We start from the raw sequence: 25451 nt of genomic DNA, 5'->3' as shown, positions 1-25451 counted from the left end.
TCCTCCAGAGGCCAAGAATCCCGGCGTCTTATCATTCAGCAACAACCTTTCACTTATTAGATGTGGAGGGAGGAAAGACCTGATTTTGACTAACCTAGATGGAAATGCTAAAGTTGATAAATTAGAAAGTTACAACTGTAAAACAGCAGGCCCTGACTTATGGCTAATGATGAGAATCTTCATTTTAACAAGATATAAAGGGATTTCTCTCTGGTTATGAAGCTCTATTTAAAGAGATTTAAATTAAAAGTATCATGTTTTTCAAGAGGACATCTGAGCTTTTAAAAAATCTATTTGTCAAAAACTGAATAGTCCTTTCACTGCAAAATAACCTATTAATCTTCCAGAAGTCAATCTGGCAGACTACACCTTTCTCCATCATGATAATACAGAATACTTTGAATACACATGTTACTCCAACAGCTACTGTGCCTCTACAACCACTTAAGGGCTGAACACTCCTACCTATTACTCCAGTTCTTTCCTCTACATCTCAGTGCCTCCTAGTACGTGACTCAAAACCTCAGTTTGTAATAAAAGTATTTTGTATGGAGCAAACAAAACTTCTCTAGAGAAGTCAGGTATTCCTAGATGATCATCTGTCCACCTCTAGAGAGAGATGTGAATGAAAGGAAGAGCACTTCCGTAAATCTTCTTCTGACTTTACACCTCCTGTACTCCCTAAAAAAGCAACAACAACAACAACATCACAGGACAAGTTTCCATTGCTTCTGATTCTTTATCTCTTCTCTGTCAAATCTCAAACATAATTTTTGAGAGCCATAGAAATAATACTGATGGTTTTGGACCATAATACTTTTAAAGTGGGCAAGCTCAGTGCAAGTAATCTTTAAGCCAGTGACTCTATTTATACATGTCTGATAAATATATCAGATATATTACACACAAACAATATGAAGCAACACTATTTGTCCCTATGACATACACTGTGTTTTTTTCATTCTGCCATGATAATGTTTGGACCACTGAGTGGATATCATGTGGATATGGACAAAGCCATAATTTCTGAATGGATGAAGATTCATTTCAAACTTTGCGTAGTATCAATAAAACTGTTTCCTGGAGATGTAGAGAAATGTTGGAAAAGAATAAAGGTTTTACTGCTTTAAGCAAAGGATCAGATTTATAAGAAATAGGAATCAGAACTAGAAAACGTACCCTAAAGCGTTGCTCAGTCTCTACTGCAAGAAATCCTTGGACCAAGCTCTATCCACAACATGTGCACAACTCTCAGGAACACAAGCATCTCCAGACTATATTCCATTTACATTAGGAGTATGAACATAGTTTTCACAAAGTGTTAAGGAGAGAATGACCTGAGTCTGGGTGAGACACAAACTTTGTGCAGAATGGAGTGGTGTAGAGAATAGAGAATCAGCCAAGGAAAAGTTCACTGCCTGCATGGACAGAACCACTGTCTGTCCTCATGGATATGGTATCAGTACACTGAAGGTAGGGAAAGGGGATGATGAGCTAGGGTCCTACTCATCTGTGCACCTGTAGTCACCCTCCAACCATGGTGCCTGGCCTAATTCAGTGTTCAGTTCAGTCACTCAGACATGTCTGACTCTTTGTGACTCCATGGACTGCAGCACACCAGGCTTCCCTGTCCATCACCAACTCCCAGAGCTAGCTCAAACTCATGTTCATTGAGTCAGTGATGCCATTCAACCATCTCATCCTCTGTCATCCCCTTCTCCTCCCTTCTATCTTCCCCAGCATCAGGGTCTTTTCCAATGTGTCAGTTCTTCCCATCAGGTGACCCAAGTATTGGAGTTTCAGCTTCAGCATCAGTCCTACCAATGAATATTCAGGACTGATTTTCTTTAAGATTGATTGGTTTGATCTCCCTGCAGTCCAAGGGACTCTCAAGAGTCTTCTGCAACACCACAGTTCAAAAGCATCAATTCTTCAATGCTCAGCTTTCTTTATAGTCCAACTCTCACATCCATACTTGACTAATGGAAAAACCATAGCTTTGACTAGATGGACCTTTGTTGGCAAAGTAATGTCTCTGCTTTTTAATATGCTGTCTAGGTTGGTCATAGTTTTTCTTCCAAGGAACGAGTCACTTAATTTCATGGCTGCAGTTACCATCTGCAGTGATTTTGAAGCCCAAGAAAATAAAGTCTATCACTGTTTCCATTGTTTCCCCATCTGTTTGCCGTGAAATGATGGAACCAGATGCCATGATCTTAGTCTTCTGAATGTTGAGTTTTAAGCCAACTTTTTCACTCTCCTCTATCATTTTCATCAAGAGGCTCTTTAGTTCTTCGCTTTCTGCCATAAGGGTGGTGTCATCTGTGAATCTGAAGTTATTGACATTTCTCCTTGCAATTCAGTGTTACTCCTTCCTAATTTGAAAAGAGAAAAATGTGACTTCTTCAGAAGCGCCCTTGGGGAGTATCATTAAGCATCAAAGGAAAGGGGTATCTGGAAGATAAACTCCTCAATCCATTTTGATTCAATCATTCCCCAAGGGAGATAACTAGGCGCACTGCTGCTAGAAAGAGGAAAATAGAACCACAGGCATTGAATTTATTTCCAACAGGCTTATAGCAAACACCATCTCTCTGAATCTAGGTGAATAATGAAGTAGGAGGACACTGGAAGAAAATCCTCTGACCAGAGGAGACAAATTCATCCCTCAGATGAAGTCAACAGCCTTTTCTGACTTGACCACCTGGGGGTGGACTACTCAAGTGCAGAGAAGAGGAGGCACATGGTTTCTACAGATGGAATCCCAGCTCCCCGACCCCAGCTGTTTTGCATGTTCCTCCTAGCCCACCCTGATGCCCAGAGCCAATATCTATGCAGGTTAGAGCTCTGGGAAGGTCTGCCTCTGTCAGGACACAGAATGGACCATGGATACCCCAGCTCAGCTTCTCTGCCTCCTGTTCCTCTGGATCCCAAGTGAGAGAAACATGGGATTATTCTGCATGGCAGTGAAAATTGTATCCATGCACCTGGGTCATGCACCTTTCCTCAGCAAGCACAATAATTAAGCTCAGTATAGATCAAGGATCCTAGACCTGTTGGGAAGACAAAGGTATGAGCCAGATTACCTTAGTGACTTTTCCTTTTATTTCCAATCTCATGTACCATGGGAGAAATCGTGCTGACATAGTCTCCAGCCTCCCTGGCTTTGCTCAGTGTTATGTGGCAGCCTGGATGATAGAGGGCCTGGGGGAGAATGGATACATGTGTATGTATGGCTGAGTCCCTTTGCTGTTTACCTGAAACTATCACAACATTGTTAACCAGCTATACCCCAATACAAAATAGAAAGCTCACAAGGAAAAAAAAAGAATTGAGGGTGGTAATAGGAAGTTATCAGAAGACAGCCTAGTGTGGTCACTTTCCCCAACTAGGACTTTGCCAGCTAAGGAATGGCCCCATATATACTTATGTTTTTAAGTAACAAACAGGAAAGAATGAGGACAATACATTAAGTGTACAGAAATCATTTGACAAAGAGATAATGAGATTTTCTTGGTTTTAAAAAAACTCTGGAGTAACAGAACTTTTTTAATATGCAATTAATTTGCTGCTCAAAGTTTTTCCAAAACCCAGCACAAACATTGGCATCATTGGTAGCTTGTTAATGCAAAATAGCAGGCCTGGTTTATGACTAATGATGAGAATCTGCATTTTAACAAGATATCAGGGGATTTCTGTATGGTTTATGAGGCTCTATTTAAAGGGGTTTTTGTTAAAGATACCATATTTTTCATAGAAGACATTGGAATTTCTAAAAATCTATTTGACAAAAAAGTAAATAGTCTTTCACTTCAAAATAACCTAGTAATCTTCCAATAGCATATCTGTCAGACTACACCCTTCTCCATCATGCTAAGTCAGAATACTTAAAAAAGTATTACTCCACCAGTTTAGTGTGCCTCAACCACTATTTGAGGATTGAACACTCCTTCCTGTTTCTCCAGTTCTTTCCTCTGCTTCCCAGTGTCTCCTCGTATGGCTCAAAACCATATTTTTCTCATAAAAGATATTTTGGAGGAAACAAGACTGTTCTTGAGCAGACAGACATTCCTGGATGGATGATCATCTGTACATGTCTACAGGGAGTTGTGGGTATGAGGAAGAACACTCTTGTAAATCTTCTAGTTGACTTTATACCCACTGTGCAATAACAATAACAACAACAACATCAGAAGCAAGCTTCCACTGCTTCCGATGCTTTTTCTCAATTAATTCTATCATATCTCAATCAGAAATTATGAGAGTCATAGAAATAATACCAAATCCTTTGTTCATAATTTTTTAAAATGGGAAGGCCTCATGAAAAGCTGGCATTCCTTAAGCCAGTGACCCTTATATTTTTGGATCTTCAATTCACGTATTTACATAGTTACATACGTCTAACAAATATATCATATATGTTACACATTAATAACATGAAGTAATACTATTTGTCCACATGACATACTCTGTGTTTTTTATTCTGCCATGATAATATTGGACCATTGGGTGGATATCATCTGGCTGTGGACCAAGCCATAATTTCTGACTGGATGAAGATTCATTTAGAAATTTGAGTAGTTTTAATAAGACTGCTTCCTTGAGATTTAGAAAAATTGGGGAATGGAATAGATTTTAACTGATTTGGGAGAAGAGGGAGCAGAGTTATAGGAAATAAGAAATCAGAGCAAAAGAACGTAACTTAAAGCGCTGCTCAGTCAGAACAGGGGAACATCCTTGGGCCAAGCTCTCTCTACCACATGTGCACAATTCTCAAAAACACAAGCATGTCCAGATTGGATTCCATTTAGATCAAGAGGTGAACATACCTTTCCCAAATTATTAAGGAGAGAAAGATCTGAGTCTGGGTGAGATGGATGCTTTGTATAGAATTGAGTGGTGTAGAGGATGGAGAATCAGCCAAGGAAAAGTTCACTGCCTGCATGGACAGAACCACTGTCTGTCTTCATAGATATGGTATCAGTCCACTGAGGGTGGGGGAAGGGGATGATGAACTAGGGTCTTGCTGATCTGTGCACTTGTGGTCACCTTTCTAACCATGCTCCCTGCCCTAATTTGGTGTTACTCTTCACAAATTCTAACAAGGAATAAGGCTTGGCATTCCCTGGTGGTCCAGAGGTTAGGGTTCTGCACTTCCCCTGCAGGAGGCACAGGTTTGAACCCTTGTTAGGGACCTCAAATCTGACATGTCATCCAGCATGATCAAAAAATAAAAATAAAAACTATAACGTGACTTCTTCGGAAGTGCCCCTGGGAATAGCATTAAACAGCAAATGAATGGTTTATCTGGAAGATAAAATTCTGATAAATTCCTCAATCCATTTTGAGGCAGTCATGCATCAAGGGAGATATCCAGGTACACTGCTCCCTTAAAGAGGAAAACAGGACCACAGACATTTATTTTGTTTCCAACTGGCTTATATCAAACACCATCTCTCTGAATCTAGTTAAGTAATCAGGAGGAGACAGGAAGAAAGTTCTCTGACTAGAGGAGACAAATTCATCTCTCAGATGAAGTCAACAGGCTTTCTAACTTGACCACCTAGGGATGGGCTGCTCAAGTGTACAGAAGAGGAGGCAAGTGGTTTCTGCAGCTGGAAGCCCAGCTCCCCCACCCCAGATGCTTTTCATGTTCTTTCCAGCCCACCCTGCTGCTTAAAGCCATGTCTATGCCTTAGTCAGTGCTCTGGGAAGATCTGCCTCCGATCTGCCTTCAAGTGGACCATGGAAGCCCCAGCTCAGCTTCTCTGCCTCCTGTTCCTCTGGCTCCCAGGTGAGAAGAACATGGAATGGTTCTGTATGTCAGTGAAAACTGTGTTCATGCACCTGGGTCCTGCACTGTTCCTCAGCAAGCACAATCATTAAAGCTCAGTGTAGATCAAGGATATACCTTGATCTACACTTATGTACCTGTTGGGTACATAAGTGACTTTTTCCACTTTATTTCCAATCTCAGAAGTCACTGGGGAAGCCACATTGACACAGTCTCCAGCCTCCATGGCTTTGACTCCAGAGGGAACAGTCACCCTTACCTGCAGCTCCAGTCAGGGTATTAGTAGCTACTTAGCCTGGTACCAGCATAAACCTGGGCAGGGCCCCAGGCTCCTCATCTATGATGCCTCCAGCAGGACCTCTGGCATCCCAGCCTAGCTCAGTGGGTCAGGGACAGACTTTACTCTCACTATCAGAAGCCTAAAGCCTGATGATGCTGCAGTTTATTACTGCTATCACTATGGTTAATGGGTATCCACAGTGATTGGACCTAAAACAAAACCCTCCAAACCTTCAGTTCAATTCAGTTCAGTTGCTCGGTTATGTCTGACTCTTTGTGGCCCCATGGACTGCAACACATCAGGCTTCCCTGTCCATCACCAACTCCCAGAGCTTGCCCAAACTCGTGTCCATTGAATTGGTGATGCCATCCAACCATCTCATCCTCTGTCATCACCTTCTCCTCCTGCCTTGAATCTTTCCCAGTATCAGGGTCTTTTCTAATGAGTCAACTCTTCGCATCAGGTGGCCAAAGTATTGGAACTTCAGCATCAGTCCTTCCAATTGACCTTAGAGGGTTTCTTTTTCAATTTATACCAGTTGTTTCCTTTATAAGCAGCTGCTACTATGGCAGCTCAGTTTTAGCATCTCAACCTCTATTTGGAAAACTTAGAAGTTCTGAAAAGTAACTCCATGACAAGATTTGGACTCCAAGTCCTGGATTTTTTCTCAGACTAAAATAAACAACCATACTTAGGCACAATTTCATTGCCAATGGCATTGGATCAGACTCCCATGAATGGATGCCTTTAAAGATACACCTCTTCTGGTTGGTGCAACAAGGCAAAAATAACAACAACAAAGACCGAATTAGAAAGGAAGAATTAAAGCTATCATAATTCAAGGTGAATGGAGTGTATGCAAAGAAAATTCAAAATAAACAACAATCGCATTTAATAAAAGAAATAGCAAACCATTGGATTTGAGGTTAATAATTAGAAAACAGCAATTTAATTTTTCTACCACTACAACAAATTATAAAAATTAAAATTACAAAACACACCATCTACAAGAGCATCCAAAGCATCAAATATTTAGGAAAAATAACAAAACACACCATAGACCCCAGAATATTATTCAAGGAAAGTGGAACAATCTAATTAAAATCAAAATCCCAAGGGAATTTTTTTACAAATCACATTTGCAGGACCATTTAATAGGAATGAGATGAATAAAGCCAAATATAGCTGGTAGCAGTTCTTCAAGGTCATCTACATAGTTGAAGAGCATCACGTAAATTTTACTGTCCATTTTAGGACAAAGTTCTTTCTCAATAATTCCAAAAAATGGATCACCTTTAAATGTTCAAAACACATCTCAAAACATAAAGCCCCAGACTTACAAATAGCTCTTTTGGTTTTTATTACTTACATATTCTTGTTATTCCTCATCCAAGGTCTCTTATTCTTGAAATCCTAGACTTTTAGTAACAGCTTTATGGCATTCTGGCTCAAGTGGTAAAGAATCTACCTGCAATGCCGGAATCACACGAGACGGTGAGTTCAATCTCTGGGTCAGGAAGATCCCCTGGAGAAGGAAATGTCAGCCTACTCCAGAGTATTCTTGCCTGGAGAATTCCATGGATGGAGGAGCCTGGTAGGCTACAGTCCATGGGGTCACAAAGAGTCAGACACAGCTGAGTACTCACACACTCCCACTTATGGCATTACAAATCATATACAAAATAGTTCACTAATTTATACTGTACAATATGATAGACTTTAGTATACTCACAGAGTTGTGTCATCATCACCATGATAAGTTTTAGAATATTCTCAAAAAGAAATCCTATACCCATTACCATTTACCCCCCATTTCCTCCAGCATCAAATATTCCCAAGTCTAACCACTAATCTACTTTTATGTCTGTAGCTGTGGTGGATACGTCATATAAATAAATCATTCTATATATGTTCTTTTGTGATTGGCTTACTTCAATTACCATAGTGTTTGCAAAGTTTTTCCATGTTGTAATATATTATAGTACTTCATTCCTTTTTATGGCCAATGATATTTTTGTTTTTAACTTTTGATTTTATATTGGAGTATAGTTGACTAAGTGTTGTGTTAGTTCTAAGAGTACAACAAAGTGATTCAGTTAATACTATACATGCATCTATTTTCAAATTCTTTTCCAATTTAGATTGCTACATAATATTTAGCAGAGTTCTCAGTGCCGTACAGTAGGTCCTTGTATAACCAAATAGCATTTCATTATATATGATTATGAGACATTTTGCTTTTCCATTCAACAGTTAATGGACATTTAAACTCTTCCCACTATTATGGTCAATCAATAACACTTCCATGAACATTATCATATAAGTTTTTGAGTGGACATCAGATAAAAAAGAATTTGATTAGGAAAAAGCAGGGGTTTCACTGGTGGCACAGATACTAAAACCTCAGAACCTGCCTGCAATGTGGGAGACCCAGATTCAATCCTTGGATTTGGAAGATCCCCTGGAGAAGGGAATGGCTACCCACTCCAGTATTCTTGCCTGGAGACCTCCATGGACAGAGGAGCCTGACAGGCTACAGTATATGGGGTCACAAAGAGTTGGACATGACTGAGCGACTAACATACATCCAAACGAGGAAAAGCAACGTATCTTAACTTCTTTCAAATTGATGGTAGCAATTTATTGTCTCACCCTTCATCTCTTTGCCCTACTATTTAGCTACAATTCTCAGTGTCCATTTTCAATTGCTTCATGTAGTTTTTCTTAAATGTAGATGGATGGTATACAAAGAAATTATTTTAGGTACTACCCAGTACCATTGAGTAGGCATTAATTCACTTGAGTCAAAAGAAAATAAAAAATTTAAATATGAAAAAAATCTCAGTGTAAGAAATTCAGTTTAGGATAAGTAACGTGTGTGTAAATATTGTAAGAAAGAGCTGAGCAATCCTGGAACCATGTGTGCAGTTGGAAACAGCATTAAACAGACGCCTCTCTGAATCCTGTATTCAACCATGACTGAAGTAATTAGAATACATTCATGAGTATGCAACCCAAAGAAAGGCAGTGGTTGGTGATGTCAGGAATATTGCCATGGTATCTATCAACCCAGTTTATTTTGGAGAAGGAAATGGCAACCCACTCCAGTATTCTCACCTGGGAAATCCCAAGCGGAGAGGAGCCTAGAGGGCTATTGTCCATGGGGTCATGAAAGAGTCTGACATGACTTAGTGACTAAACAACAAATGTATCACCCCAGTTTATTTAGCATCAGAATGGCAAAAGATGAAGCACTGAATCTTGCACAATAATGAACAGTCTGGTTGCAAAAAAGCAAAGCAAAGGAAAGAGGATGATAATTGCCCAGGAGTTTAGATTTTAGTCACGGCCCTTTTGAAAGCAAGCAAAGCTATGACAATAACACCATGAACCACCGTCATGCATGAAGTCTCACACTTTGCCATTTAAACACTGCCTCCCCGTCCCACCACCACATACCATATTATTTGCATATTGCTTCCATATGTAAGTCCCTGAACATCTCAGAGGCCATATAAAGTATGTGGTTCACTGGGTGAAGACACTGACCACAAGTGAAGGTCCCGCCAAGACCATGGGCTCCCAGGCTCACCTCATCTTCCTGCTCCTCTGGATCTCTGGTAAGAAAAATAATTTCCCTCTTCTGAATCTTGACCCCCAAAAATGCATTTGTATATGAAATTGATTTTTGTCATTCTCCCTGAATATGATATTTTTGAATTATCTTTTCTATTTTCTCCCTTAAATAGAGACTATAGCAGAAATAACCCTCACACAATCTCCAGCAACGGTGTCAGTGACTCCAGGAGACAGAGTCACTATCACCTGCAAAGCCAGCCAAAAAGTGGATGATGACTTGTACTGGTACCAACAGAAACCAGGACAAGCTCCTAAGCTCATTATTAAACAGTCTTCTACTCTTATCTCTGGGGTTCCATCCCGGTTCAGTGGCAGTGGGTATGACATAGATTTTACCCTGACAATTGATGACATCAAATCCGAAGATTCTGCTTATTACTTCTGTCAACACAATGAGAATATCCCTCCCACAGTGATATATTCTGTTTCAAAAACCTCCAAAGGCCTTCAGAGGGATGACCTCAGCTGCTACTGAAAATCTTCAACATGTGGAACTACCTTGTCTGTTGGTATTTATTACATAAGGTTGCTTCACATACATGTATACTCACTTCCTTTTTCTATGTATTTCTATATTTTCTACTACCTCCAGTGCTATGGGCTTCTTTGGTGGCTCAGACATAAAGAATCTGCCTGCAATGCAGAAGACCCAGGATTGATCCTTGGGTTGGGAAGATCCCCTGGAGAAGGGAATGGCAACTCACTCCAGTATTCTTGCCTGGAGAATTCCACAGACAGAGGAGACTGGCAATTTACAGTCCATGGGATCACAAAGAGTTGGACACTACTGAGTGACTAACACACTTTCCAGGGCTATGCTTGACACACTTGATATTGTAGAGACCTTAAGAGCTTCCAATCACATTGGCCAGCTGTTTCAATTAGTCTGCTTTGAAGCAGAGATAAAATAACATAGCCATGTTATAAGCCCTGAGAGAACTGCTCCGAGGATCAAGGAGAGGTTATACAGAAGTTTTGCAACAAAGGTCAGGTAGTCTGAACATCAAAAGATTATTGGTAATTAAAGAAAATCAGACATCCTAGCTTAAGGAATTTAGTGCTTTTCTATCTATGGGAAGATACAAGAGTCTGGGTTCACTGAAATCATTCTTTGATATGCTCCTCAGCTCTCTGCAGCCAGTATCCTCTTTTCCACCTCCTCGGGGCTCACCATAGGGAGTGGCTGTAGTTTGAAGGATGCTAGATGGCAGGTATTCTTCTCCTTCCTGAGTTCCCTTAGGGCTAACCGGCTCACATTGCAGGGCTGCAACCACTGAAAACTGTGACTTTCTTTTCTACTGATATGGCAGGAAATACTCCGTTTCTCTATGCAGATCCCAAGGACTATATGCAGCATACCAGGCCTCCCTATCCATCACCTCCCTCCCAGAGCTTGCTCAAACTCTTGTCCTTGGAATCAGTGATGCCATCCAGCCATCTTGTCCTCTGTCATCCCCTTCTCCTCCTGCCCTCAATCTTTCCCAGCATCAGGGTCTTTTCTAATGAGTCAGCTCTTTGCATCAGGTGGCCAAAGTATTGGAGCTTCAGGTTCAACATCAGTCCTTCCAATGAAAATTCAGGATTCATTTCCTTTAGGATTACCTGGTTTGATCTCCTTGCAGCCAAAGGGACTCTCAAGATTCTTCTCCAATACCACACAGTTCAAAAGCATCAATTCTTTGGTGGTATCATCTGCATAGTGAGGTTGTTGATATTTCACCTGGCAATCTTGATTCCAGCTTGTGCTTCATCCAGCCCAACATTTCACTTGAGGTACTCTGCATATAAGTTAAATAAACAGGGTGACAATATACAGCCTTGTTATACTCCTTTCCCAGCTTTGAACCAGCCAGTTGTTTCATGTAAGGTTCTAACTGCTGCTCCTTGACCCTCATACAGGTTTCTCAGGAGACAGGTTAGATGGTCTGGTATTCCTGTCTCTTTAAGAATTTCCCACAGTTTGTTGTGATCCACACAGTCTAAGGCTTTAGTGTAGTCAATGAAGCAGAGGTAGCAGTTTTTTCTGGAATTTCTTGCTTTCTCTATGATCCAACGAATGCATTGGCAAGCAGATTCTTTACCCCTGAGCCACCTGGGAAGCCCTACTGACACCAAAATTGCTTGATTGTTGTAGCTTCCAAGTAAGTCTTGAATTCAAGTATTTTAAATGCTAAACATTGTTTTACCTTTTTAAAATGTTTGTGCTTTCAGTTCCTTTGTATTTCTATTTAAATTTATACATTTTTTTACCTTCCAAAACTATAACTGCTTAGATTTTGAGTCAAATCTTTAAATTCAGTGAGGAGAATTGTTCATTTTAATATGACTAGATCTATGAGCTTTATATATTTCTCCATTTATTAATATTTTTAAAGTTTATTTCTGCAATATTTTACAATTTTCCTTGTACAGTACTTGAATATGATTTGCTAACATATCCCTAAGCATTTCTAGGTTTGTAAAGCCATTGTAAATTTTGTTTCCAGCTCTTAATGCTAGCACATAGAAATATATGTGAGTCTTATATCATGATTTATATATAATGGACTTTTGTTTCCTATGACTTGCTGAAAGCACATATTTCAATAATATTATTTTAAAGGTTTTTTTTAGGGTTCAGTTCCTAGACACTTAGGTTTTCTTGGACAAAACATGGTTTGATTCTTTTGAATGCTAAAAAAAATCTGCGTTCTTGGGTTAAATCACTTCATCACCTTGCAGAACCCTTTTTAATTAATTGTTGGGATTCCATTCACTAATACTTTGCTAAGACTTTTTGATCTGTGTTCACTGCAGATTTTGATGTGTAGATTTCTTGTACTGTCTGCTCTGGTTTGATACAAGGGTAAGTTTGTCCTTATGGAATGATTTTGGAAATTTTGCATTTTCCTCTATTTCCTGGAAACATGGGTACTACTCATATTTCTTTCTTAAATGGTTTACAGATTTATTAGGGAAACTTTCTGTGGCTGGAATTTTTTTTTCAGGAATGAGTTTTTAATTCCAAAGTCAATGTTTTTAACAGCTTTGGGACAATAAGATTTTATATTTTTTTATGTCAGTTTGTCTGAGTTTTTCTAACTTTCTAAGAATTTCTGTTTTATTTAAGTTTATTTGTTTTATGACACAGGATAAGTTTATCTTCGTGAAAATCTCTATATGCACTTGAAAAGGAAACACATTCTTACACTTGTTTTTTAGTTGTTACAAACATTTTTTTTTTCATTTATTTATATTAGTTGGAGGCTAATTACTTTACAGTATTGTAGTGGGTTTTGCCATACATTGACATGAATCAGCCATGGATTTACATGTGTTCCCCATCCTGAACCCCCCTCCCACCTCCCTCCCCATCCCATCCCTCTGGGTCTTCCCAGTGCATCAGCCCTGAGCACTTGTCTCATGCATCCAACCTGGACTGGTGATCTGTTTCACAATTGGTAATATACATGTTTCAATGCTATTCTCTCAGATCATCCCACCCTTGCCTTCTCCCACAGAGTCCAAAAGTCTGTTCTATACATCTGTGTCTCTTTTTCTGTCTTGCATATAGGGTTATTGTTACCATCTTTCTAAATTCCATATATATGCGTTAGTATACTGTATTGGTGTTTTTCTTTCTGGCTTACTTCACTCTGTATAATAGGCTCCAGTTTCATCCACCTCATTAGAACTGATTCAAATGTATTTTTTTAATGGCTTACTAATATTCCATTGTGTATATGTACCACAGCTTTCTTATCCATTCATCTGCTGATGGGCATCTAGGTTGCTTCCATGTCCTGGCTATTATAAACAGTGCTGCGATGAACATTGGGGTGCATGTGTCTCTTTCAATTCTGGTTTCCTTGGTGTGTATGCCCAGTAGTGGGATAGCTGGGTCATATGGCAGTTCTATTTCCAGTTTTTAAGGAATCTCCACACTGTTTTCCATAGTGGCTGTACTAGCTTGCATTCCCACCAGCAGTGTAAGAGGGTTCCCTTTTCTCCACACCCTCTCCAGCATTTATTGCTCGTAGACTCTTGGATAGCAGCCATTCTGACTGGTGTGTAATGGTACCTCATTGGGGTTTTGATTTGCATTTCTCTGATAATGACTGATGTTGAGCATCTTTTCATGTGTTTGTTAGCCATCTGTATGTCTTCTTTGGAGAAATGTCTGTTTAGTTCTTTGGCCCATTTTTTGATTGAAAACCCACTTCTCTTGTGTCTCCTGCATGGGCAGGCAGGTTCTTTATCACTAGTGGCCCCCCCCCTCAATCTCCCATATCCACCCACAGAAACAATGACTTGGCAACTATCCATAGATAAAACGGTCCTGGTAGCACCTGCTAGATTTGGTGCAAACTCCACTTGGCTGTAGTCCTACCATGATCCCTTTATGGCAAAGGATCAAGGAGGAGCCACACTCATGTCCATGGTAAAGGGCTTATCAACCTTAATCCCAATAGCTGACCCTGAAGTAACCCTTGACCCAGCTCCAGCCCTGCAGTACCATGGTTCTGGAGGCAGTCTTGCCCATTCATTAACCCTACCCAACCTGAGTAGAATTCTGCCCAGGTACCCAACAGGAGATAAACCCATACACGCCCTGATAACAGGCTTGTCATCTGAAGACCCAACTGCTGACCAAGAAGTGGTCTATGACTCAGCTTAAGCCCTGCTTGACCATAGTCCCAGGGACACTCTCATTTACCCAGGGACCTGTCATAAATCACACCCATCCATGACCCTGGCACCAGACCTACCAATCATAACCCAGTCATTAGCCCAACTGCAGCCACATGACTTGGCTCCAACCCCATTCAACTAAGACCCCAGAGACAGTCCCATCAGACGAAGGACCCAAAAAGAGAAGATCTTTAGCTACCCCAAAAAAAAAAAAAAAGTCTATAAAGAATGGCAGAAGTGACATGACTGCAGCTTCAAATACACAGACACCAACACAAGGCCATAGTGACCACAAGTGAAAGTGAAAGTTGTTCAGTCATGTCTGACTCTTTGAGACCCCATGGATTATACCGTCCATGGAATTCTCCAGGCCAGAATACTGGAGTGCTTCTCCAGGGGATCTTCCCAACCCAGGGATCAAACCCTGGTCTCCTGCATTGCAGGTAGACTCTTTACCCACTGAGCCACAAGGGAAGCCCAAGAATACTGGAGTGGGTAGCCTATCCCTTCTCCAGTGGATCTTCCCGGCCCAGGAATCCAACCGGGGTCTTCTGCATTGCAGGTAGATTCTTTACCAACTGAGCTATCAGGAAAGCAGGGACCACAAAGTATCAAGTAAACATGATACCACCAAAGGCATTTGTAGTCTTGTTGGCTTACACAGCACTGTCATCTACTGACAGAACCTCATAACGGCACCCTGACTTCAGATTGAGGGTGTCACAGTCAACAATGTGACACTGTTTGGGTTTTGTGGATTTTTTTTTTTTTTGGCCAGTTAACTTTATTTATTGGGAATATACATATCAAGTACACAAAATGAAGTATAACAAGTAATTATAAAAGAAATATCTTTGTACAACTACCACCCAAGTCAGTCACCTTCAAAACCCCAAATATTTTTCCAGTGGTCATGTATGGATGTGAGAGTTGGACTGTGAAGAAAACTGAGCGCAGAAGAATTGATGCTTTTGAACTGTGGCGTTGGAGAAGACTATTGAGAGTCCCTTGGAATGCAAGGAGATCCAACCAGTCCATCCTAAAGGAGGTCAGTCCTGAGTGTTCATTGGAAGGACTGATGCTAAAGCTGAAACTCCAATCCTTTGGCCACCTCATGTGTGAAGAGTTGACTCATTGGAAAAGACCCCAATGCTGGGAGGGATTGGGGGTAGGAGGAGAAGGGGATGACAGAGGATGAGATGGCTGGATGGCATCACCGACTCGATGGACACGAGTTTGAGTAAACTCCAGGAGTTGGTGATGGACAGGGAAGCCTGACATGCTGTGATTCATAGGATCGCAAAGAGTTGGACTGAGCGACCGAGCAACTGAACTGAACTGAACTGATCACAACTTCACCGTCATCTTTGCTTGTAGGCAGCATCTAGTTGGGTTTTCTTTTTATCTAAACTGACAGTCTCTTTTTAATTCGTATGTTTAGATTATTCACATTTAATGTGATTTAATTGTCTGGATTAAAACCTACCACTTTGCCAACTGTTTTCTATTGGGTCCAAACTTTTGTTTCTTTTTCCCTCTTTTTCTGGCATTAATGGGAATTTTTTTATGTTTCCATTTCCCCTATTGATTTCTTTAACTTCTTATTTTATATTGGAGTAGGGCCAATTAACAATGTTGTGATAGTTTCAGGTGGACAGCAAAGGGCCTCAGCCATACATGTAAATGTATCCATTCTCCCCCAAACTTCTTTCCCATCCAGGTTGCCACACACCAAGCAGAGATCCCTGTCCTATAGAGCAGGATTCTGTTGTTTATCCGTTTTAAATATAGCAGTGACACTGTTTCTGTTTAATTATTTTTATTTTTAATGTTTATAGAAGTGGTCAACTTTATAAAAGATATATAAAACACACAACACACCAAAGTATTTTGAAGTGAATCCGTTAAGAATTTCAGTACACTGCTAACTGATGAGTTTTTCCAAACAGCCACCATGCCACTATAATACAGAAATAAAAATTCCCTAATATAGCTAATATCCAGTTTCTATTCAACTTCCTTGATTGTCTCTAAATATGTTGTTACAGAAATTTCACTTAAATCAATGCCCAGGTCCAGATAAACGTATGGTTAAGTTTTACCAAAACCTCAAAAAAAATCCCTATACTTCAGGGAATAGTAAAAGAGAGTAAACTACCAGAAAACTATCCTATATTTAGAAATATAGGATAAGGAAATGGCTACCCACTCCAGTATTCTTGCCTGGAGAATTCCACGGACAGAGGAGCCTGGCAGGCTACAGTCCATGGGGTCCCAAAGAGTCAGACACGACTGAGCAACTAAACCACCAACTACCATCACCATTTAAAAATATAAATCATATTAGGAGATTAGAATAATATTCTTTTTTAGAATCATCAGCTTTTTTTCTTTTTTTTTTTTATTGAACTATGATTGCTTTACAATGTTGTGTTAGTTTCTGCTGTATAGCAAAGTGAATCAGCCATAAGTATACATATATCTCCTCTTTTGTGAATTTCCTTTCCATTTAGGTCACCACAGAGCATTGAATAGAGTTCCCTGTGCTATGGAGAATTTCATTATGTAACTCATCATCCCCAAAGCCTCTGGCTGTGACTCTGAGATTGGTTTCTCTTTCATGATCTGTACTCTTGCCACTCATTATGGGAGCTTTATGCTAAAGATGACATTTGTCAGCCTGGATCCCTTGGAGATGGCATGGGACAAAAACCTCACTCTCCACTGCCAATCAGAACTTTGCACAAGTGAAAAATTTCTAATGCATTAAATCATTCAAGCTTTGGGAAATATCTATCAGAGTACCTATCATTCAGTCAATCCCAAAGGAAATCAACCTTGAATATTCATCCAAGGGACTGATGCTAAAGCTGAAGCTCCAATACTTTGGCCACCTGATGCAAAGAGACAACTCACTGGAAAAGACCCTGATGCTGGGAAAGATTGAGGGCAGGAGGAGAAGGGGGCCACAGAGGACGAGTTGGTTGGATGGCATCACTGACTCAATGGACATGCGTTTGAGCAAACTCTGGGAGAGGGGAGATAGTGAAGGACAGGGAAGCCTGGCCTGCTGTAGTCCATGGGGTTGCAAAGAGTCAGACATGACTGGGCAACTAAACAACAACAACAAATCATTGTTCTTAGTTAATGTACTTATCAGGCTGAAGATTATTCCAGCTGTCAGCATTTAGTGAAATTATAGCTGGTAAAGAATCTACCTGTGATGCAGGAAATCCTGGTTCAATTTCTGGGTTGGGAGGGTCCCCTGGAGAAGGGATAGACTACCCACTCCAGTATTTTGGTGTCTCACTGGTGGCTCAGATGGTAAAGAGTCCGCCTGCAATGTGGGAGACCTGGGTTTGATCCCTGGCTCGGGAAGATCCCCTGGAGAAGGGAATGGCTACCCACTCCAGTGTTCTTGCCTGGAGAACTCCATTGACAGAGGAGCCTGGCAGGCTACAGTCCATGGGGTTGCAAAGAATGGGACATGACTGAGCAACTTTCACTTTCACAGTGAAATAAAAAAATGGTTCTTAGAAGGCAAAGGTTCAAACCATGACTATGTTCTTACAAACTTAGTATTATTAAGGAAGGTCTTGGTGTCATCAGTTATAAAAATCAGTAGTTTAGGCTCTTCAGCGTTACAGGCGATGTTTGTATCCTGACTGAGTTCCAGAGTAGCTTAGTTATGCCGAAGAAAGGATCATACTCTCATGCTGTACAGGCTCATTTTTCATTCTTTCACTGGACTTTGAGAAAATGCATTAAAGTATGCGCTCTACCTTGAGGAGAACAGATGGCAACTGTGCAAAGAATTTTCCTGGTTTATGAAGATTCTGCCAACGGCCTCGGGAAAAGTGATGGAGGTGCTTTAATTGGGTTCTTCCTGCTAACTCAGTCCTTAACCCCTTTGTGGCCTCAAGTGAATCACTTCCTCTCTTAGGGACTAAAGTTTTCTCCTGTTTGTAATGAATGAAGCTAGACATGGCTTGTCTCTTCCAGATCAAACAGTCCACAAATCTACAAAGACCCTCCAAGATCATACCAGGTCTATTTTCTACTCAGTCTAACATGGTCCCAGACTCAGCCCAGACAACCCCATTTAAAGCACCACCATCTGGAGTTTTCAGGGCTTCAGTTGCTCAGTTGCTCTTTGCGACCCCACAGGACTACAGCATGCCAGGCCTCCCTGTCTATCACCAACTCCCAGAGTTTACTCAAACTCATGTCCATTGAGTCAATGATGTCATCCAACCATCTCATCCTCTGTCACCCCCTTCTCTTTCCCAGCATCAGGGTCTTTTCCAGTGAGTCAGTTCTTCGCATCAGGTGGCCAAAGTATTGGAGTTTCAGCTTCAGCATGAGTCCTTACTTTGAATATTCAGGACTGATTTCCTTTAGGATGTACTGGTTGGATCTCCTTGCAGTCAAAGGGACTCTCAAGAATCTTCTCCAACACCACAGTTCAAAAAAGCATCAATTCTTCGGCGCTCGGGTTTTTTTCATAGTCCAACTCTCACATCCATACATGACTACTGGAAAAACCATAGCTTTGACTAGATGGAAGTTTGCTGGCAAAGTAATGCCTCTGCTTTTTAATATGGTGTCTAGGTTGGTCATAACTTTTCTTCCAAGGAGTAAGCGTCTTTTAATTTCATGGCTGCAGTCACCAACTGCAGTGATCTGGGAGCCCCAAAAAATAAAGTTTGTCACTGTTTCCACGGTTTATCCATCTATTTGCCAAGAAGTAATGGGATCAGATGCCATGATCTTAGTTTTCTGAATGTTGAGCTTTAAGCCAACTTTTTCACTCTCCTCTTTCACCTTCATCAAGAGGCTCTTTAGTTCCTCTTCACTTTCTGACATAAGGGTGGTGTCATCTGCATATCTGAGGTTATTGACATCTCTCCTGGCAATCTTGATTCCAGCTTGTGCTTCATCCAGCCCAGCGTTTCTCATGATGTACTCTGCATATAAATTAAATAAGCAGGGTGACAATATACAGCCTTGACACACTCCTTTCCCAGTTTGGAACCAGTCTGTTGCTCCATGTCCAATTCTAACTGTTGCTTCCTGACCTGCATACACATTTCTCAAGAGGCAGGTCAGGTGGTCTGGTATTAAGAATTTTCCAGAGTTTATGGTGGTCCACACAGGACCTTCAGGACTTCATAAAGTATATAAAGTTATCACCGGAGGGTGCCAGAGCAAGAGAGGAGAAAACAGCAAATACCATGTGACGGCAGAACAATCTTTGCTCATTTCACTCCAAGTGTATGCCAGACACCTGTTAGTTACTGAGAGCACAGTGGTGAGTACAAGCCCTTATGAGATGCCTGTATAATTTAAGAAATAATGAGGGATGTGAAAAATTGTCTTTTTCATGGAGTTGTCAATGACACTTTGTGTATATACACTTTGTGTATACTTTTGCAATCCTGGTTTTTCCCTAGGTTGATGTGTCCTGTGTACGTGGCTTACACTTGGGTGGACCCCTCCTGGTGCATGCCATTACCTGTGGCAACTACCCTTTGTCTACAGTACGTCAAACTTCCAGCCGGGTCAATTACAAGATGGACTAAATATTGTTTACTCTTTCTCTTCACTGCACTTTAGAAGGCCGTGGAAATTACTGGATTTAGGGTTAAAGGAATAGAGATGAGGCTTTCTAATCTGTAGGAGTCCCAGGTTTCTTTTGAGGATTACTCCAGTCCACTCACAGTATCGTAGTCATGCCAATTCAGAGAATAAATTGAAAAGTATTACATTTACATGTAACTGCTTGGCCTAGGAAATTATGTTTCAAGACAAAAAAAAACTTATATAAAGAAACTGTTTGAAAACTATCTTGTATTAGGTACTTTTGGAGGAGTTAGTTCTTTGACAAACTCCTAAATTTCTTCTAAATTAGCATCTACCTCTTCTTGGGCAAATTATTCCATTTATTTTGGGAGATGAGGAATGTGCACATTATGTAGATATTCAAAAAGCAAACTGGATGAAGGTGGTCAAAAGTCACAAACTTTCAGTTATGAGATAAATAAGTCCTAGGGATATAATGTACAACCTGATAAAGATAATTAACACTGCTGTATGCTGCATATAAAAGCTGTTAGGAAAGTAAATCCTAAGAGTTATCATCACAAGAAAAAGAATGTTTTCAATTTCTAAACGTTGCCTCTGTATGAGATGATATCTGTGCATTCAGTTGCTCAGTCATATCCAACTCTTTTCAACCCCATGGACTGCAGCCCACCAGGCTCCTCAGGCAGGAGGAAAAAGGGACAACAAAGGATGAGATGGTTAAGGACATGTGCTTGAGCAAACTCTGGGAGTTGGTGATGGACAGGGAAGACTGGGTGCTATAGTCCATGGGGTCGCAAAGAGTCAGACACGACTGAGTGACTGAACAACAAATACAGATTAGAAAGAATCTATTTAAAATTGTGCTTCTTAACCAGGGAACCCAGAAATATCCCCAGCTACAGTTGGAAATGTCCCTTGTTACATAAACATACTTGGGAAGGAGGCACCTAATCTTTAACATGTTTATGCCAACACAACACACTATGTCTGTTCTCCGATTCCACACAGGATAAAATGATGGGTGTGGGGGAGAGAGGTTCAAGTTTTGCATTGTGTTGACCCCAACTTCTCTATGTGGAAAATATATACATACTTTAGTGTAACTGTCATTTTCTCAAGTTCTTATTGTGCCTGTAACAAAAATAGTTTAATATATTTAATGCACTGTGATAAAAATCCATCACAAGACTTCTTCATGAATTGTATCTTTTATATATAGTCAAAATATCCTAATTCACCAGCTTTGGGTTCAAAATACACAAAGGACAGACAGCAATGGAAATTTCATTTCCTAACTGCATCCTTGCACTTCCTAAAAGTAAACTGACCTCTCCTTTTGAGGAATTACTTCTTTCTGATTAGATAGAGTCAGTTGAGGATGTCATGAGACCCACCCTTTCTTTGGTCAGCACAGACACACGCCTATCAAGGCTGGAATAAGATTACTAAACAAAATGAAAAACTGATTAATATCTTGAAAGTGAAAGGGTTACTCACTCAGTTGTGTCTGACTCTTTGCAACCCCGTGGACTATAGCCTGCCAGGCTCCTCTGTCCATGGAATTTTTCAGGCAAGAATAATGGAATGGGTTGCCAATTCCTTTCTCCAGGGGATCCTTCCAACCCAGGGATCAAACTCGGGTCTCCTGCTTTACAGGCAGATTCTTTAAGATCTGAGTCACCAGGGAAGCCCAGATACAGCAACAAAACCTTAAGTATTATGGTCTTCCCATACAAAAATAATTTATCATTTTCATGATATCAGTTTTTTCTAGGTCTAACTTTTTGGAATTGAATCTTTATCAGTAATAAATACAAGCCAAACAAACTTTATTTTCCTAGTAAATCAAATGACCTTGAAAAGGACCAATAGTGTTGAAGAAAAATTATGTATGATGATTGTTAAAAAATGGTAAAAAGGCTTGGGAATTCCCTGGTGGTCCAGTGGTTGGGACTCTGTACTCTCACTGCCAGGGCCTCAGTTCGGTCTCTGGCCAAGGCTTCCACAAGCCACTCAATGTAAACAAACAAGAAAGATCCTATTCAGGACCATCACCGGAAATGTAGGGACCACAATGCAACAATGAGGTTTTAAAAAGGGGAGGACTTCAAATACTGGGCTTCAAATACAAGGACTAGTGGAAATTTATAGTCAAGTTGAGAAGGCTGGAGTCGGGGTCAGTAGATGGAAAATTACTAAGAGGAAACAGCAGGGGTAATTCTGAGTCTGGCTGAACCCATATGATGGGAGTCTTGCTGAAGGCAGGCCAGAGTGCTCACATACTGTCTGGGAGATGATGGAGTATAAAAAACTGAGTTAGATATGAAGGGGTGAGGGTAGGGAGACCCAGGATGGGGAATTCTGGTTAAACTGACTTTAGCAGGATTCACGCTAAAACTGGACAAAGTAGTGACAAACAGAGAAGCCCAAAATTCAGGGCCTGCTTGAGAAGAGAGTTGAGAGTAGCCTAAGTAGAATTTGATCAAAGAGAAAATTTGTGTCAATATCTCTTTTTTGCCTTATTTTCAAGTTTTGGGATAACTTGATATTTATTGTAGTTTGTTCTATTTGTACTTGGTCCTCCCATCTTATTTTACATTTCTGTTGATTGTATTTTTCTCTTGATTTTTTCTTAATTTCCTTTTCCTGAATTTTGCTACACTGGTTTAGGTTTTTAACTACTTTTTTTCCTTCCAGTGCCTTGGAAAACTTTTATCTCATTGCTCTTGGATGCCTGTCAGTTGATCCCTTTTTATTGCCATCACTATTCACATGACCTGAAGGCTGAGTGGTAGGTAGCCCAGTGTTATTCCACCTTCCAGGGTCCCTCTTCTAACTTCCAGTCCCAATGCCTTTTCTACTTTTTGGCTGCACCAGATCTTAGTTGTGTGGGATCTTCAGTCTTCATTGGGATCTTTATTTACATCATATGGAATCTAGTTCTCTGACAAGCAATCACACCTGGGTCCCCTGCATTGGGAACCCAAAGTCTTAGCCACTGGACCACCAGGGAAGTTCACCCAATGCCTTTTAGCTCTGAGGTGCATGTGCTTTTCTGAGGGCTTTGAGGGCAAAACTAATACTGGCTGCTTCAAAGATCCCTGTCTATTTTTTCCAAGGAATGGAAGATTCTAGTTCCTCCATCATTTCAATCACACAACTGCAATCTTTGCAGTTTTCCCTCAATTATTCTTTCTCCTTTGTGATGCTTCATGAAATATATTTATTCCCATTTTTATATTTCTCTGTCCTTGCAAAGGGGAGTTTGAGAGTGGTGGACAAGTCCATCATATTCAACATAAAAGTCCAATTATTCCTTGCTTCAATCTGTTGCTTTTTTTATTTTTTTCTTTTGATTTGTTGTTTGTTTCCTTGCCGCCCTGCCCTCTTCAATTGTGTGCTGTTAGGTTTGGAAGTCTAGTCTCAGCCAAGGTAAACAGGGCACTTTGGTGGTTGAGGAGCTTAAGGGAAGCAGTCACATTAAGGGAAGTGAGTGCTTGTTTCCCCAGCGCCAGACTAATAGCCTTTGAATCAGTATGCTGATTAGCATGGGGGCAGGCATGGGGGCAAAGTAATATTCAAAATTCTCCAAGCTAGGCTTCAACAGTACACGAACCGAGAATTTCCAGATGTTCAAGCTGGATTTAGAAAGAAGATTTAGAAGGCAGAGGAACCAGAGATCAAATTGCCATCATTCATTGGATCATAGAAAAAGCAAGGGGATTCCAGAAAAACATCTACTTCTGCTTCACTGACTACGTTAAAGCCTTTGACTGTGTGGATCACAACAAACTGAAAATTTTTTAAAGAGATTGGAATACCAGACCACCTTACCTGCCTCCTGAGAAACATGTATGCAGGCCAAGAAGCAACAGTTAGAACTGGACATGGAACAACAAACTCGTTCCATATTGGGAAAGGAGTACGTCAAGGCTGTATATTGTCACCCTGCTTATTGAACTTATATGCAGAGTACATCATGAGAAACGCTGGGTTGGAAGAAGCACAAGCGGGAATCAAGATTGATGGGAGAAATATCAATAACCTCAGATACGCAGATGACACCGCCCTTATGGCAGAAAGTGAAGAGGAACTAAAAAGTGAAAGTGAAAGAGGAGAGTGAAAAAGTTGGCTTAAAACTGAACATTCAAGTACCACAAGCTGGCGCCAGGAGCCTTTCTCTGCGTGGCTTTGAGTCGGGTGGGCCGCCACCATGCGTGGCTGAAGGGTAGAAAGTCCTCCCGCGCCAAAAGCCATGGCAAAAGCCCCGCCAAAGGCCGAGTCCGCGTTGCTCCTGACGACGTCCCACGCGACCCAGACCCCCCAGAGCTCCAGAGGCTCGGGAAGGAGACCAAGGCAGCCCAGGTGCAGGCTGGCGCGGGTTGGGGTGGCCTGGAAACCACTGCGCCCGCGCCGCCCTCACCCGTCCGAGGAAGAGGGTGCCTGCCGGCTCCCCCTAGATTGTGGCCTCGCGCTCCAGGCCCAGGCGGCAGAAATCACCGGCAGGGCGTGACCAGGCCCGGCCCGGGGAAGGCCACATCCCTCCCGGAGCACCTGGTGACCAACATTATCTTCATGGGAACCGTGGGAAGGCCGAAAAATGGCCCCCGCGTTGGGAATCTGCACAGCCCCGCTGCGAAGAAGGCCCCAGATACCTGTTGTGAAGTGGGGAGGGGGTCTCCGGCCTTAGCAGGTGGGAAGCTGAAGAAAGGGACCGCTGGGGAGTCTGCCTCCGTTCCAGTGGGAGAGAAGATGGAGAATGCAGGGTCAGGGCCCGCGGCGGCAGGGGTATGCTGAAACGTCCAGCCAAAGCTGGAGACCATGAACACCCAGGCAGACGTGGCCTAGTTCCGGCTTTCCCGCAAGTTTGGGCAGTTGGCAGCTGCACCACTTAGCGCTCAGGAACCTCCTTATCCAGAATATTCCAGGCTTCTGGGGGCAGGATTTTCAGAACCACTCCCAGCTCTCATCTTTTCTGAATAACCAAGATAAAGAGGTCCTCAGCTACTTGAATAGCTTGGAGGTGGAAGTGGTTGGCCTCACGAAATTGGTCTACAAAATCAAGTTCTACTTCGGGTGCAATCCCTATTTCCAAAATACGGTGCTCATTAAAGAATACGGGCATGGCCCTGCCGGCCTGGTGGTGTCTCCTTCTACTCCAATCCAATGGCTCCTCTGGGATGATCTCCAGATCCTTAGCCAGGAGAAAGCTGACAACAGCCAGAGCATCTTTGGGTGGTTTTCAAACCACAGCTCCATTGAGTCTGACAAGATTGTGGAGATAATCAAGGAGGAGTAGGAGGAGCTGTGGCTCAATCCCTTACAGTACTACCTTGTGAGTGAAAGGGCCAGTGCAGAGAAAGGAAAGGAGGGCACGCCAGGGGCAGCAAGACAGCCCGTGGAGACCCCAGAACCTGGTGTAAACAAGTCCAACTGATCCTGCCCAAGTCTCCATCCTACCTCCTGCTGGCCCTGTGCCTG

The 25451-nt window shown here is 41.5% G+C and overlaps 1 pseudogene and 1 gene segment (V, D, J or C); both read left to right on the top strand.

Moving 5' to 3' along the window:
* The window catches only part of LOC133064829 (immunoglobulin kappa variable 2-29-like), a 134492-nt gene that overhangs the window by 93628 nt on the left and 15413 nt on the right, over positions 1–25451 (top strand).
* On the top strand, positions 7548–25407 carry LOC133064220 (testis-specific Y-encoded-like protein 5; annotated as a pseudogene).

This window comes from Dama dama, chromosome 11 (genome assembly GCF_033118175.1).
Source record: "Dama dama isolate Ldn47 chromosome 11, ASM3311817v1, whole genome shotgun sequence".
NCBI lineage: Eukaryota > Metazoa > Chordata > Mammalia > Artiodactyla > Cervidae > Dama > Dama dama.
The sequence above is the reverse complement of the archived record's forward strand: the minus strand, read 5'-3'. Positions and strand labels throughout refer to the sequence as shown.